This window comes from Euleptes europaea, chromosome 8 (assembly GCF_029931775.1).
Source record: "Euleptes europaea isolate rEulEur1 chromosome 8, rEulEur1.hap1, whole genome shotgun sequence".
NCBI classification, from domain to species: domain Eukaryota; kingdom Metazoa; phylum Chordata; class Lepidosauria; order Squamata; family Sphaerodactylidae; genus Euleptes; species Euleptes europaea.
In genome coordinates, this window is record NC_079319.1 from 33358109 (window position 1) to 33373699 (window position 15591).

Below are 15591 nucleotides of genomic sequence, written 5' to 3' on the forward strand. Positions count from 1 at the left end.
TATGCCACAACAAATGTGTTAACCATATTACCGCAAGATTCCTTGTTTTGTGCTGTAATTTAATGATTTTGTTGTACTGTTTTACTTGTAAGCTGCCTTGAGAAGGCCTCTGGAGAGCCAGCCTATACGTTTTGCAAAGAATTGGTACCCTGCCTTTGCTCTAAAGTGTGTATACACACCCATTTTGTCCACACTAGAACCTTTCTCAGGTAGGAGAGACTGAGAGATAGGGTAGTGAGCTTCACGGCTGGGTGGAAATTTGCTATCATGTTTCCTTGAACATGCTAGAAACTAGGTCACACCAGCGGTCTTATAAGGAAGTCTCCCAAAGCTTTCTGATGAGCAAATGCCTGGTCAGTGTTATCTGTTTCCCATACTGTTTGGTCTGAGCAGGCCTCTTATCTGCTCACATGACGCACTGTTACAACAAGACAGTAGAAGTGTGATTGGGAAGATCCATGTTCAGATTCCCACTAAGCTATGAAGCCTGCTGGGTTGAGCCAGTCACTATCTCTCAGCTTAACCTATTTCCCAAGGTTTCTGGAGGATGGAAGAACCTTGTAAGCCACCCTGAGCTCCTTTGAAGGAAGGACAAGGTACAGATGTGATAGATAGGTATGTGACATTTTCAGAAACACTGCTTGTGTTCAGTTGTGCATAACATACAGTGTAAAATACAGAATAAGGGGAGCTGTCCATGTGGACATTCTCCAGCCCACTTAACATAAGCTCTTTGGAGAAAGGGTAGGATGAAAATGCACTAAAGAAAGAGAAGAAACAAATAAGAACAATGCTGGATAATCTTTGCAAAGTCTTTTAATCACGTTTTAAAAATCTGCAGATAAGCAGATAAACAAAATTATATCCAAACTTTAGGTTGATGCATATGAAATACAGGGTCTTACCATGCAACAAGTAATTGTGATTGGGTTGGTATTCTATAGCACAGAATGCTAGTTTAAATAGAATGGACAGGAAATAATGATAATTGAATGATATACCTAATAGGTGACTCTTGAGATTTTGCTAATTTGTTGTATCAGTTGAGAACTTACTTCCACAGTATAGTGAAATCTTACATTACAGTTGGCTAATATAGGCCTGAATATCTTCTAATCTACTTTGTACATTTGAAAACTACATTTAAGATTACATACTATGCAGAGCTATGCAGGTTAAGTACTTGGTGACTCAGACTGAATCAGCGTGTGTGCAGCCTAGGTTCATGTCTTATCTTGAATTGTCATCATGTGTTCACAAAGGAGAATCCACTGTTCCCAAACTATTGCAGTTTATTGTTTGCCCCACTGTTCTCCCTGCTTTTTTCAAACTTTGCTTGTAGATGCTTTTAAAGATTCAGTAGAATTGTATCCCCAGCCTGTTTATTGCAGAGTGATATTGGGGTGCCTCACAGAACCACTTTTGAATGTTTTGCAACATAGTCCCATCCCCTGTTATATTTTAAACATCTGGGGTTATAAAAAAAAGAGGAAACAAAAGCAGGAAATATTTAATTAAAGGACCAATTACATTAAAGGGAAGCATGAACTTTTTTTCTTCAGTTCAGTGCTAAAGTGAAATACTAATAGATTCCCCCCCCCCCCAAAAAAAAGAGCTAGTGATCAGACTGTAAAGAGAAAATTAGGTTTGGAAATCATTAATTGAGGAATTAATGAAAGGACCAGAGCAGGGCAGAGTGAAGGGCTATCTTGGCAGCTGCTGCCCCACAGCTCAGCTGAATGTAAATAGGGGGGGGGGGCAGTGGTCTGCTGTTCATACCAACTGGCTTTCCTCACTGAAACGTCTGAAAGAGACATTTCATAGCATTGACTCAAAAAGTCTTGGGAGGAGATGGAGGAGATGAAGTAGCACACAGGATGTGCAAGTGTGTGTACCTCTCTCTGAAGTAGTGCTAAAGTGAATTACTAACAGATTCCCCCCCCCCCAAAGCTAGTGATCAGATTGTAAAGAGAAAATTAGGTTTGGAAATCATTAATTGAGGAATTAATGAAAGGACCAGAGCAGTAAATAATGCAAACAGAAAAAAAATGAGGAAAGGTAGGCACAATGGTTCTAAAATCTCTGAATCTCTAAGAGTTTCCACATCTTTTTCTAACTTCCTGGGTGAAGTTTAGCAAGCTGGATTAAAGCAACCTTCTTCACTAGCTTTATAAAGGAAGAAATCACATGCAGAAGCTAAAGGGCACAAGCCTTGAACCAAGGTGGAAGGGGTGTGATCTAAGCAATGAATTAAGAAAAAGGAATGTGAGGAAAAGGAAGAAAAAAAGAGAAGATAGCTGGAGGAAATGGTAGAAGAGACAGGGAACTGCTGTAAGCAGAGGCTAATGAGAGAGGGGACTCTGAAACCTCAAAGCAATTAATATCAAGCAGGAAGTGTTCAGGAATCTGGCCGAGACACAAGAGGCTAAAGGAAGTGGGACAAAGTAGCAATTGGCTGAAAAGCGGGGACCCCAGGAAACAATGGGTCAAGGAATTGAAGAACAGAGGAACCCAGGAATATGTAGGTCAGAGCCAAAACATCTCAGGAGGGGCTGTGAACTGTTGGCAGGAAGGAAACAAACAAGAGAATGGATGTTTGGAAGGCTAAGGAGTGTGACCCATAAGAGCCAAGAGGTCATAGAGAAGGTGGTTCTGAAGTCAAGATTTCAGCTGGGACGATGTACCTTTGGACACCGCATAGAAGGAGAATTCTGACAGTGATATCATTGTGACCCATCAGTCTTAAAATGGAGTGATAGGAAATGAGGCAGTATGGGGGTGGTGTACGTGGATTTCACGTAGATTTGAACTAAGTAGCTAATTCTCTGGGCGCAGGCATGTATTTGATACGTAATTTGCTACAGCAGCCTCTTTTTACTGCAATGTGAGATGCAGCTATCAGTTTGGCTCAAACTACTATGAAATAGCACAATGTAAGGAAATATTATGAAGGCTGCTATGCTTAGACCAAATAGGACTAGCTGAAGGGTTCTAGAGAAGAATCTGGGCATTTTGTATGAAAGCATAAAAGGCAAGTTCAAGTCCAAATCAAATCAAATCAGACCTTTATTGGCATAATAAATAAATAAATACAAATAAATAAATAAATAAATAAATAAAGGTTAAAAGGAGGTTTTAAAATTTGGAACAAGTCTCTTCCTTAGATCATATATGAGGTTTAAATTTTTTTAAAATAAGTCCCAAGAAGCTAGCAACCCCTGCAGTAACCTGAGGATAGCTGTCATTTAAAAGAAATCTGACTAGCTCCTTATCGGTGCCACCAGGGCAATCTTTCAAGAGGGGTTCAATGATCTGTTCCCATAAAAGTGAGCCAAGCTCACAGTGTAGCAGTACATGGGCCACGGTTTCGACTTGTCCAGCGGCACAGGAACATAGCCTTTTCTCGTAGGGAACCTTGGCATATCTGCCCATGGTCCAGGCCGTGGGGAGGAAATTTAGGCGAGCTTGCATAAAAAGGCGTCTCAAGAAAGGGGAGGTCAGAGTGTAAAAGTAGCCAGGTAATGAGATTGGGGTCATATGGATACCATAGGTTAAGGGTGAGCAAGAGCTTGTAGCTCTAGCAAGGAGCATTTGTTTCCCAATGTCAGTGATCCTTAGTTCTAAAATTCTGAAGGCTTGCGCCTCATTTAAGGGGAGTAGCGCCTCAAAGGACATCCTTATGGATTTAATTTTATCACTGATGGTCTTGCTCCAGGGTGAGACAAAATGGTCTGATAGTATATGCCACGTCAAACTTGACGGGGTGGCTCTATAGTGTAGCCTCAATGAGAACTCAAAAATAAGCATCCAGGCCCTGGTTTCTAAAAGATCTAGCCCACCAAGTCAGCTGCAACTTGACATAAAAAAACACAAAACCCTGCAGAGCTTCTGAAATCTGATGAGATCAGGCTAGCTTGGTCATCCAGGTCAAAGCCCATATTAGATCAGCAGGTGTTAACATACTGGTTATCGTTTGGATCACAATAAAACATATGAGCATTAGAAAACCCATCTTTCCCTGTTTAAAATGTTAGTGAAGATGCAGCCAACCCAGTTTCAATTAGCAAATGATTAAGGGTTGAAGATCCATGCAACCCTGATATGAATTGTGGCTCTCTGTTTATACAATTTTCTTTTGCAGACTGATGGGAGATCTGTGATCTTCATTGCATTTATCTGCCTAAGTCTTATTTTTTCTGAGTGTGGCATATTGTGTTAAAAGTTTTTTAACATCTAAAAACGTACACAGGGCCACATCAAGTGATTTATTACAGATCTATTTCCCAGCAGTAAATATAAGGGTTAACACCAGTTTAGGCATGTTTACTTTGTGATAAGCCTCTGATGCTAGTTCCAGTAACTGAAAGCCACCTGCAGTCAAGCTACTATTAGATGACATTATGGATTATGAGGCTTTTAAATGTTTAACTTCTTAAATACCTAGCAGATTGTGAGCATATATTTATATATTGCATGCATGGATTCTCTCTCTCTCTCACACACACACAATTCTAGACTTTCAGGGGCATAATAAAAATTAAAGAATTATAAGGCACGTTTAGAATATGTATGTAGAGAAAGTGGATATCTTTTTAATAGTAAAAATATTTTTTTCTTGTACACAATATTGAAAGATCAAATAAGTTGCCTTTGTTTCCTACACATTGCAAGCCAGTTCTGATTAGACTGCAGTCTCACAATCATAATTTCTTAAAGCATTTTAAACAAGACTTTTAAATCCCCAGATACCCACAGCAATATGTATTACTTATAGCAACATCATTCTTTTAGAGCCTTATCAGAGAGATGTGGCTTTAGCTATATAGGCACAGTGGTTTGCATCAGGATACCTAAAGCAGCCTGTTACATAGATTTGCAAACAGTCATTTGCTCAGTCACCTGAGTAAGAAGTGCTTCCAGGTAACCATACAGAAATGCTTCTGCACACTGGATGACACTTTTCCTCTTGCAGGCCACCTACTTGCCACAAATAACTAGCATCAGTATGGGATGTTAGGTAAGCTAGTAGAAATTTGTGAGCTCCCTTCACTTTTGTGAACCTATTTGTTAGATAGCTGTTATTCTTGACAAGCTGGACAAAGCCCTGATATTTAAAGTGACAACAGTTAAGTGCAAAGACTATCACTTAGACATGGGCCATGTCCGCACTGCGCATTTGCGGCTCTGAATTCTGCGGGCTTTCCTTGCATGTTCCCACTTCAACTTACCCGAAGGATTCCGAGGACGTCTCCAGAGCGCAATTTCACCACGTTAAGCGCATCCGCTTATACAGCGAATTAAAAAAATAACACGTCCTCCACACCCGGTGCCTGAAAGTGGGAACATGCAATGCATGTTCGATCCACTTCCTGCTGCCAGCCAACCCCCGCACTCCCCCCCCGCCTCCCTTACTAACGCTGGACCAATCACCGTCCTTGCTTCGAGCACCGACTGGGCATGTGTGGGAGCATGCCGGTCTGGGCTTTTCAAATGCAGCGGAGAAAGGCAGCGCGGTGGGATCAGAAATTTAAAGTCGTATTGGATTCTTTTGTACTGGACGTGTGTAAATAGCGAGGTAAGTTTCTAGTGCGTTCACAAGCATGATTATTGCTCTTTAGCTAGTTGCCAGAAGAATAGAAAGCAAAGCTGGGGGTGGGGGAAGTCAGTCAACTAATTTTTGCCATTCAAGTGTGCATTTTATGCCTCATATTTCTATTCCTCTTTTCTGCTGACAGACCCACTTTTCAAAAGACATTAATACTGTTCATGTGTATACGTGTTGTCATGGTGACTATGTTTATGGTATCACGAGTACAATGGCTATATATAAAGTGCAATGAAACATGTATTCTTGAAAATGCATACATGGTACTTTCACATGGCAGAGGACCTGGAGACACCTGCCGCTGCTTGGCTTTTTTTTTTTTTAATTTGAGTTGAAACTGATAATCTCCCTGTGACACAAGTAGCCAGCCAGGTGAGGAAGCATATCCTTCACAAAGACATTCTGTACCTGCCATTAGCTTCCCTCCCACACCTTTTTTTGAAAGACTACTTTCCTTCAGGGAAGGTGAGAAACTGCATATATTCAGAGGCCATAAGCGCTTGATGTAAGGAGTTTAGAGATTTTTAGAAACAAGCTCTGATTCTGCAATAGTTGTAAAGAATCATCATTGACCCTGCACCTAACCTTCAAAAATCCAAGATCCTAATGCAGAAAATCTGCACCCCTCCAGAATCAAGTTTTGCAGCTGCATGAACAGGCGTTGATCTAATGTAGGAAGTCCCTAGATGAGGATGAAGGTTTATTTTAAATACATAAATTTTATATATATAAATACAGGTATCCGGGCATGAGAAGGATCAAAATAAAAAGCTCTAACAGAGAGTGAAAAGAGGGTGACCCACAAGAAGTCATGTCTGATGCAAAATCCATTTAACCTTTTCCTACCAGCTTTCCATGCCTTCTGCCAGTGGTTTGCACCTCCCCCAATGTCTCAGTCTCAGCCCCCTCCCCTCTGTTGGTGTCTTGTTCTTGGCCTGATCACAACCAGCTTTTGCATGCTATTTTGAACTGTTGTGGCAATCCCTAATTTCATCTGCAACATAGGCACATGGACAGACAACATAGAAAGCAAACTGCTTTTTATGTTGACTGTCCATGTACCTATGTAGCTGTGGCTGGCCCTACTATATAAACCAAAGTTGTGTAGTGGTTAAGAGTGACGTACTCTAATCTGGAGAATCAGGTTGTATTCCCCACTAAGGGTGCGCACTAATTTTTTTTGGTATTTTTTGAGTTCAGGTTTATTAGACCCGGAAATTTTCAAAAAAGCTGAATATTTAATTTGGCTTTTCCCAGATTTTCTGAAAAATTCAGATTAATAAACCTGATAAATATGGTGCAGAGCTGAAGGCTGAGTTCAGAGTGAGCCCAGCCTCCAGTTTATTAGACCTGGAAATTTTTGAAAAAGCCAAATACTTAATTCGGCCTTCACCAGATTTTCTGAAAGATTCGGATTAATAAACCTGAACCCGAAAAATATGGAGAAGAGCTGAAGGCTGAGCTCAGAGTGAGCCCAGCCTCCAGTTCTCTGTCCTGCCACAGTTTAAGTCCATGTGGAGTTCAGCTGTGACAACGAAGTACAGAAGGCGGGGATCCCCCATCCCTCCTTCCACCACTCCCTTACTTACCTGCAGTTTGGTCTGGCATGGCAGCAGAGCTCGAGCTCAGCTGCCGTGCCGAAGCAAACTGGGGGTGTGGCTGGCTGGGAGCCCCCACTCAGCCCCACCTCCAGTCCAGAGGGAGGGTGGTGGCTAAAAAATGGCGGCAGGGCCATTGCGGCCTTATTCAGGATCTGCTTTTTTGGCATTATTCAGGATCTGCTTTTTTGGCCCCCATTTATTGCCGCCAATTTTTTTGCTGGTAAAAAAATCCTGAAAAATACCGAAAAGGTATTTTTTGAGTTTTTAAATTTTGGCATATTGATATGCACACCCCTATTCCCCACTCCTCCATATGAAGCGTGCTGGGTGACCTTGGGCCAGTCACAGTTCTTTCAGAACTCTCTCAGCCCCACCTACCTCACAAGGAGTTTGTTGTGGGGAGAGGAAGGGATTGATTATAAGCCCCTTTGAGACTCCTTAAGGTAGAGAAATGTGGGGTATAAAAACCAGCTCTTCTTCTTCTATATAGATTTGACTTTCTGTAAGAGAGCCAGACCTTAGGTATTAGATATAGCGATATCAGTTAGGGAAGAATTAAGAGAGTAGGTAATGCCTTTATCCTTTAGACAGAGGGAGGGAGATTAAAGTCTTAGTTAGAAAAATTCTGTAACTGGGCAAAATCAGGAAGAGTCTCATTCCTCTGTGGAAAAATGAGGCTGTTGCTTCTAAAGAATATTATAAAGTGAAGACAGCATAAAACTTTTGGATCATGCTTTTAAAATATTTTTAACCCCATTACGATAGCAACAATTCCAAGCCTACAAAAGTACAGATATTTCCTGCTTAAATCAGTAGCAAGTGTCTGATTTACTTCCTGGCAACTTACCTCCCTCAGTTTTCCATTTCACTCTAATTCATGACATATGCCAACATAGAATTTTAGGCTTGGAGAAAGGGAGAGGCAGCAGAGGCTCCCCCACCCTCCCGTCTTCATTCCATCTGGGAATGGACAGAGCTCCACTGACCTGGTTCTCCAGATTAGTCTGCGGTATGCTAAATGCTTACAAAAAAGGATGAGAGAGATACAGCAGTGCAGAAATACATTTATTAATCATACAGGAATAATATGGTGGTGAATCATATGGTGGTGACAAAATAATTATTGCCAAAATATAGACACTTGAGCTGTTTATCTGCTATAAAACAGTCCAGTCTAATTCTAAACTTCTGTGGATTCTGGAGAATTAGTCTTCAGCACAGATACTGTGAATCGGTTTATTGTAAAAGTTTTGGACACTCGCTTGCCCCCAAAAATTATGTGCCTGGTTTGCTCAATGTCAGTGTATTTACTTTTTTAATGAAAATACCTTATTCATGAGTCTCACCAGATAAAGCTCTTTCTTAAGACTTTATAAAACAAAACATATTCTCGATGCCATGCTTCTTTATAATAGCTATGTAAGAAGTGTGAGTGGAGTGGATTGGGAGGGGGAAAAAACAGCCCTAGAAAAGAGCCCTGCTCCCACAAAGGAGGGAGGGAAGGAAGAAGGCAGGGAGGAGCAAGCCAGCCTCGCAGTTCTGCTGGCCCCTGCACCTGGCCAGGAGCCACCTTCCATGGGCCAGGCATGGAGCTTCTAGCCTGAGCTGGACCATCATAGGGGCCAAGCCCAGTGGCTATAATGGCCAATCTACACCTGGGTAGGGTAGGAGACATCTGCAGGGGGAAAATCAATGGGCAGTTGGATGCTTAATTTCCCCATGCCAGTTTCCCCTGCATATGACCTCTCCTTCACTTTTGTGTGTATGTTAAGTGCTGTCACATCGCTTCTGACTCATGGCGACCCTATGAATCAATGTTCTCCAAAACATCCTATATTTAACAGCCTTGTTCAGGTCTTGCAAATTGAGAGTCAGGCTTCCTTTATTGGGTCAATCCATCTCTTGTTGGGTCTTCCTCTTTTCCTACTGCCTTTAACTTTTCCTAGCATGATTATCTTTTCCGGTGACTCTTGTCTTCATGCTCCTGACACCATCCAGTTCAGTGTCACTGTAACTGAATACTGAGGTGATACCAACAGGGCTCATCACAAGCCTGTCTCTGGGATATACCAACATAGGGCTTAATCACCATCCTAAGACCTTTTGTGCTGGTATTTAGGATGGGTCTGTAAGTTATTTCAAAACTGGTTTAAAACATAGCTGTTTAGGAATCAGGATTGTATTTCATGACTGATTTTATGCCTTTTTTCTAGGTCTCCCTTGGTTATGATTTGTCTTTCCTCTGGGCAGAATTTCTTTCTTATTTAAATATAGATCTACAGCACTTAGTGATTTTAGACACTTTATACATTTTAATAGTATTACTAAGCATCAGTACTGTATCTAAATTAAATGCAAACACAATGAACAGTGAATATTTTCTAGTCATAAATACGTAAACACTGACATCTACGATCTTAATCTAGACTTTAAAAATTATGGACAAAATCCAGCAATATTTTTCCAATGACTATACAGTGGAAAGATTCAAGCAGATGTCACTGAAATCAAAGTAATTTACCAATCTTTAGTTTTACCATGCCCCATTCTATTAAAACATGATACAACATTTATAATACACTTGGAGAAATATGTTAAATCCTTATATGAACAAATGAAGTATTCCTTTTTTTGTCTGTTTGTAAAAAGTAAATGTTTAGTGACTTTTCAAGGGCAGTTGTCTCGTCATTATTTTATTTTGCAAAACCCACCCTGATTTTTAAAAAGGGAAGAAAACTAGCCCTTCTATTTACTAAAGGCAATTCAGAGAGAACTGGATCTGGGGGGGGGGCAATGGGACAACTGCCCTGGATGGTAGACAGAGAGGGAGGAGTGTTAAAACCACTAGTCCTCTGTCCCCGCAGGTTCCTTTCTGCCCTCCCCAAAGTCCCTCTCTTTCAGCCCAGCCTCTTCCTCTCGGGTTGCACTTCCGCTGGGATGGAGATCCTGGCTCTCTTCCCCCCCCCATCCCATTCCCAATCCCACACTGTGCTAGCCTCTCCCTCCAAACAGAATAAGTAGCAAGGGAAGAAGGGGGGCAGCCACTCACATGAGGAGGAAGGGGGGGCTTTCTTCTGTATTTCTTTAATTTTTGCTGATTCACTAATCTTCTCTTTCTTTCTTTCACTCATTAATTTTCTTGGGAAGAATTCTGGTTCTGGCTGAGTGGAAACAGGCATTTGCGAGTAGTGTTCTGCTCTGAGGGAGTTGTTTTATTTTACTTCATTTATTGCAGTTTCAGTTTCAATATATTAATGCTTTATATATTATAAAATTTATTTTGCTTCTAATTTCCTCCTTTTTTGTGTTAGGTGCGGGGAAGAAAGAAGAGTTTTTACCAACTAAGAAGCTATGGTGAATTGGGTGGGGTTGTTTAGTTATTCTTTATAAATACACTCTCCTATTATTTGTCCCCCACCCTCTACGAGGGGAGCCTTTGTGTTTTTAGTGAAATGAAGTGAGATAAAGATAAATAAGAGATGAAGATAAGATAAAGATTAGATTGGTTTTGGCTGCATTTGATCCCCCGAGTTTTAGATTGAGCAACATTTATTTACTTATTTACTCATTTGTTTATCTATTATATTGCAATTTTACCTTTGATGAGAAAGAAATAGGGTTGCCCTACTGAGAATGGATTGTCCCCAATGAGTAAACAGAGCTGTCTTGATGATTATTGGGACAGGGGCCTGTTAAGCTCCTTCCCTGTTGAAAATAAATATGAATGTTCGGCAGAGAATTCGCCTGCCCTTTCTAAATCAATGGATTCTCCTCTACTGTCCCCCTTTGGTAATGTGGGTCTGAATAGTCCTGACATAAGTAATCAGCCACATCTGACTATCTGAAAGATAGAAATTATGCATTATTAGCTAGACCGACAATGCTGATAACCCAAACTCTTTACAAAATTTATCAGAAGCTGGATTTTATTGCTCAGTGCTGTTAGAGGTCAACACAATTTATTCTGTTGTTTAAAAGAGTTGTTGATTATATATGTATATTATCTATGTTAATTATATATAAAGAAAAAATGGGTATATAATAAATGGGGGGCATCATATTGTACTTTTGCCCCCTTTCACAAAAATGTAGATCCAGCACTGCTCATCTAAAAACAGCTAAAATGGCTTCCTATTTGTTTCAGAGTTCACTTCAAGGTGCTCATTACATGGTCCTACATGGCCTAGGACTCATATATCTGAAGGAGAGCCTCTCTCCCCCATGTCCCTGTGTACCAGGTATTTTCTCAGATTGCTGCTAGTTGTTCCCTCACCCAAGGTAGTCTGTGTGGCATTGACTAGACCCTGTCCTTTTTCACTCCTTACCCCCACCATATGGAACAAGCTCCTTGAGGAGGTGAGGCGGCACTTCTGTAGAAGTGAACAGGCACTATAAGGCCATTTTATTTGCTAGGGCTTTTAACAGGTACAGGCTCCAGGCAATTTTAGGGGGAGAGGGTTATTTGGGGTTTTACTGTATTTTTATGTTTTAAATTTGTATTTGTAAGCAATGGGGAAAGGCAGGATATAAATATTTTGATAAATAATTAAGGTTGTTGAAAATGCAAGCACCAAGAGGTTATCCTCAAACAGTGGTGACAGTATTCAATGTAAAATGTAAATTGATATCCAAAATTAATATATAAATTGATAGGGTCTGAACTGGCAGTGATTAACCAGGAAAGAGATCTCGTGGTGGTATTGGATAACTCAGTGAAAATATCAGAGTTCTGTGGGAGTATTACAGACTATATCAAAGTAAGCTAATAAACTAAAATTGGCAGTGTTATAAATCACCTATGTTGCAACCACACTTAGGTTGGTGAACACTTTCCAGGAACAACCTCTATTGAATAAAATGGGAATTAGTTTTGCATAGGATTTCTGCCTCGGAATATTAAACACTACTCTGGTTGTCTCACCTTAGAGCTAGAAAGGGTGAAGGAACAGGCAAGCAAAGGGAAGGGGTTGTCATGAAGAATGGCTGTAGATCTGAGACATTTTTGTTTAGACAAAAAACGACAAAGATGTTTATAAAATTATACATCTTGTGAAGATAGCAGATAAGGAAAAATGTCTCTTATAAAGTTAACAGTCACACAATGAAAATGATCATAACAAACACAATGTAGTGATGATTAGTGACAGATCCAAATAGCACATGATGTGGAAGATTTGTGACCTTACCCTTTTTTAAAGGGCGCAGATGGCTCCAAATTTTATCCAGTCCAATGCTGGGCTGAATTTGTAACTACTTTCCCTTATGCCGTTTCCCCTAAATTGCACAGAGACACACTCAAAAGCATCTGCTCAACATAACAAAGAAAAAAATTCACTTCTCAGGGCTAATAGTAACTTTTTATGAGTTAACATGCATGGGCATACATGCATGATGACATGAGGCAATGGCATGGGAGAAAGAAGTACCTCCTCCCCCATTATACTGCTATGATCAAGTTTGGTGACCACTTTGCCTCTTTTAAAGGTAGAAGTCAGTAAGGAGATCCCATTGCATATATCCATATACATGGGATTTGGCTTTTAGTTCACGTTAAGAAAAATTTTGTGGAGAAGTAAGATCTTTTAATAGCAATCAGCTGTGATATTTAAGTGGAGTCTTATGCTTCTGAATACCATTTGCAGGGGCAAACCATCATCTTTTAAGTTTTCTAGCTGTGCTTGGTAGGCCATTGCTGGAAGCAGGACACTTATGGATCCCTGTTCTGGTCGAGTAGGGTAGGGCTCTCCTTACATTATGTTCTTACATGAACATGCATGAAGCTGCGTTATACTGAATCAGACCATTGTTCCATCCAGGTCAGTATTGTCTACTCAGACTAGCAAGCAGCTCTCCAGAGTCTAAGGGGGGAGGTCTTTCACATCACCTTCTACCTGGTCCTTCTACCTGGAGATGCCAAGGATTGAACCTGTGACCTTCTGCAAGGAAAGCAGAGGCTCTTTCACTGAGCCATAGCTCACCCCTGTTATAATTTTGAACAGTATAGTATTATTACTTTTGCCCTACATTCTTCATAACACAGACCTATATTTGCAGTAATGTAAAATCATTCATATGTGGAAATATACACAATGAGATCCTGAACCTGAGATCCTCTCAGGTGAAAGAACTGAGAATGTTTCCTCAGTCTGTGGCAGCCTTCATATGGTGTAGCTTGTGAATAAGATGACCTCGGAAGGTGGTGGGCTTTTCTTCTTTGGAGGTTTCTAAGCAAAGGCTAGATGGCCATCTGACAGCAATTCTGATTCTGTGAACTTAGGCAGATCATGAGAGGGAGGGCAAAAAGGGTTGCGTCAGTACTTGGCTTTCGTGGCTCTTTCTTACATGCCCAGGGAAATGCAAATCACCACTTTGGGATCAAGAAGCAATTTTCCTCCAGGCCAGTTTGGCAAGGGAACCGAAGGTATTTTTGCCATCTTATGGACATGGAGCAAGGGTCACTGGGGTGTGTGTGTGGGGTAGTTGTGAATTTCTTGCATTGTACCCTGGAGGTCCCTTCCAACTCTACGACTCTGATTCTATAATTCTATGACCTCAAAACGTATGAATAAAGGAAGTAAATTTTGCACATTAACAACCAGTTTAAGAGATTTTATGGTCATTATTTACACTTTTGCTTATTTTAAATATTCTATAATAGCACATTCTTTATATTAGCAAAAATGCTAACGTAAGGAAAACATCTGTGAAACATAATTTTAATGCTTGATTATTTATTTTGACATGGTCATGAGAGCTTATTTTGTAAGAGCACAAATTAAGTATAAGACAAAATTGTTTTACTTGTTATTTTGTCTATATTCAGACCAAACTTTATTTGTTAGCAGTAAAGTGATTTTACACAATAAATTAACATTACCTATATTTCAGACTTCTAAATAGATAGTATCACTTTTCAACCACCCATTATTCAGTCTTTTTATTAATTGATTAAAGATGGAATATTTTCCAAGCAGGATATCTTCACTAATCTATTATGTAGCAACAAGATATTATTCTGATAGTGCTTGATCTTGGGTAATGTGATTGCAGTGTTAAGAGGAAATTCAGAATGGTTAATAATTTTTTGGAACATCAATAAGTGACAGATATTAAACACTTTTTTCCTACTATTTATTAGAGCCAAAAGCTTTACATTTTTTTCACAGAAGTAAGCATGTTAGTTCTATGCCTTTTAATGCAAATCTTGACATTGTAGGTGTCCGCGCCTAGAAATTCCATTGCAGTGCCCAGTATTTTCACCAGTCATTTACTGTAAGTGCTTCTTGGCAATTCACAGCAGAAGTACAAGATTTATTTAGGTGAGGGATAGAGGTTAGCTTTTTGTTGTGATGACAATCAGGGTTACCCCACATTAATTTATACTTTACATCACTTGTTAAAGTTTTTTTTAAATTTAATGACATGAAACTATGAAGAGTTTAAGATTTGGTTTTGTAGTACTAATAATTATAAAGTATGATAATTAAAATACCTTGAAGACTGAAAAATAAGCTAGCTCCTGAATTTTGAAGGTGGCTCATAAAACAGAAGAAAATTTGTCGACCTGTTTTAATACAATCCTTAACAATGAAAACTATGCACCCATCTGATTGGATCCAGCCTGATTTCTCATTCAATCCTGCTCAAATCCCTTCGTTACCATAGCCCCATCTCGTATGACTTTTGTCCCTGCAGGTCCCATGATCCCTAGCATAGAATTCTTGGTGGTCATCGTTTTTCTACCAGCTGAAAAACTGGTTCTAACCCATAATCAATATTCCCTTTCCTCACCACAAACAAATTGTGTGTGTTTTATCTGAGGCTTTTTCAGGCAAGCGAGACATGCCAGGAGCAACAGGGAAGCACACAAACTGTTAGAATCAAAAAGAAGAGTCATTAACCATACCACAGCAAACTTTAACAAAGATAAATAACAAACTAACAATCCACAGTAGAGGTATTCAGAAAAGTTCAATTCACACAAATCTCAAATTTAAACTGTGAGACGGAATCTCTCATTTTAAAGTCTATAAAGGGTAGAAAAAAACGGGGGAAATCAGACATGAGACACAAAATGAAGAGCAATATGTTTTTAAGATCGAAATTAGAAGATTACATTAACAAGCACTATGGAATTTTTATGCAACCAGAAAGTGTTTGTCCATGGGTCTTTATAGGACTAAAGATCCTTGGAACAGTCCTAGATATATTCTGAACAAACTTTTTCTTTCATTTTTGCATTTCTTAGAAAAAAGTAGATCTTGAAATATTTTAATCCATTTTGCTGTTTTTTTTAAACGGCTCCTAAAGATAACTGTGACTCCTAACAAAAGGTGAGGAAAGAGTTTAAGATGCAAGATCGCCTAAGGAGTGGAAAATGGAGAG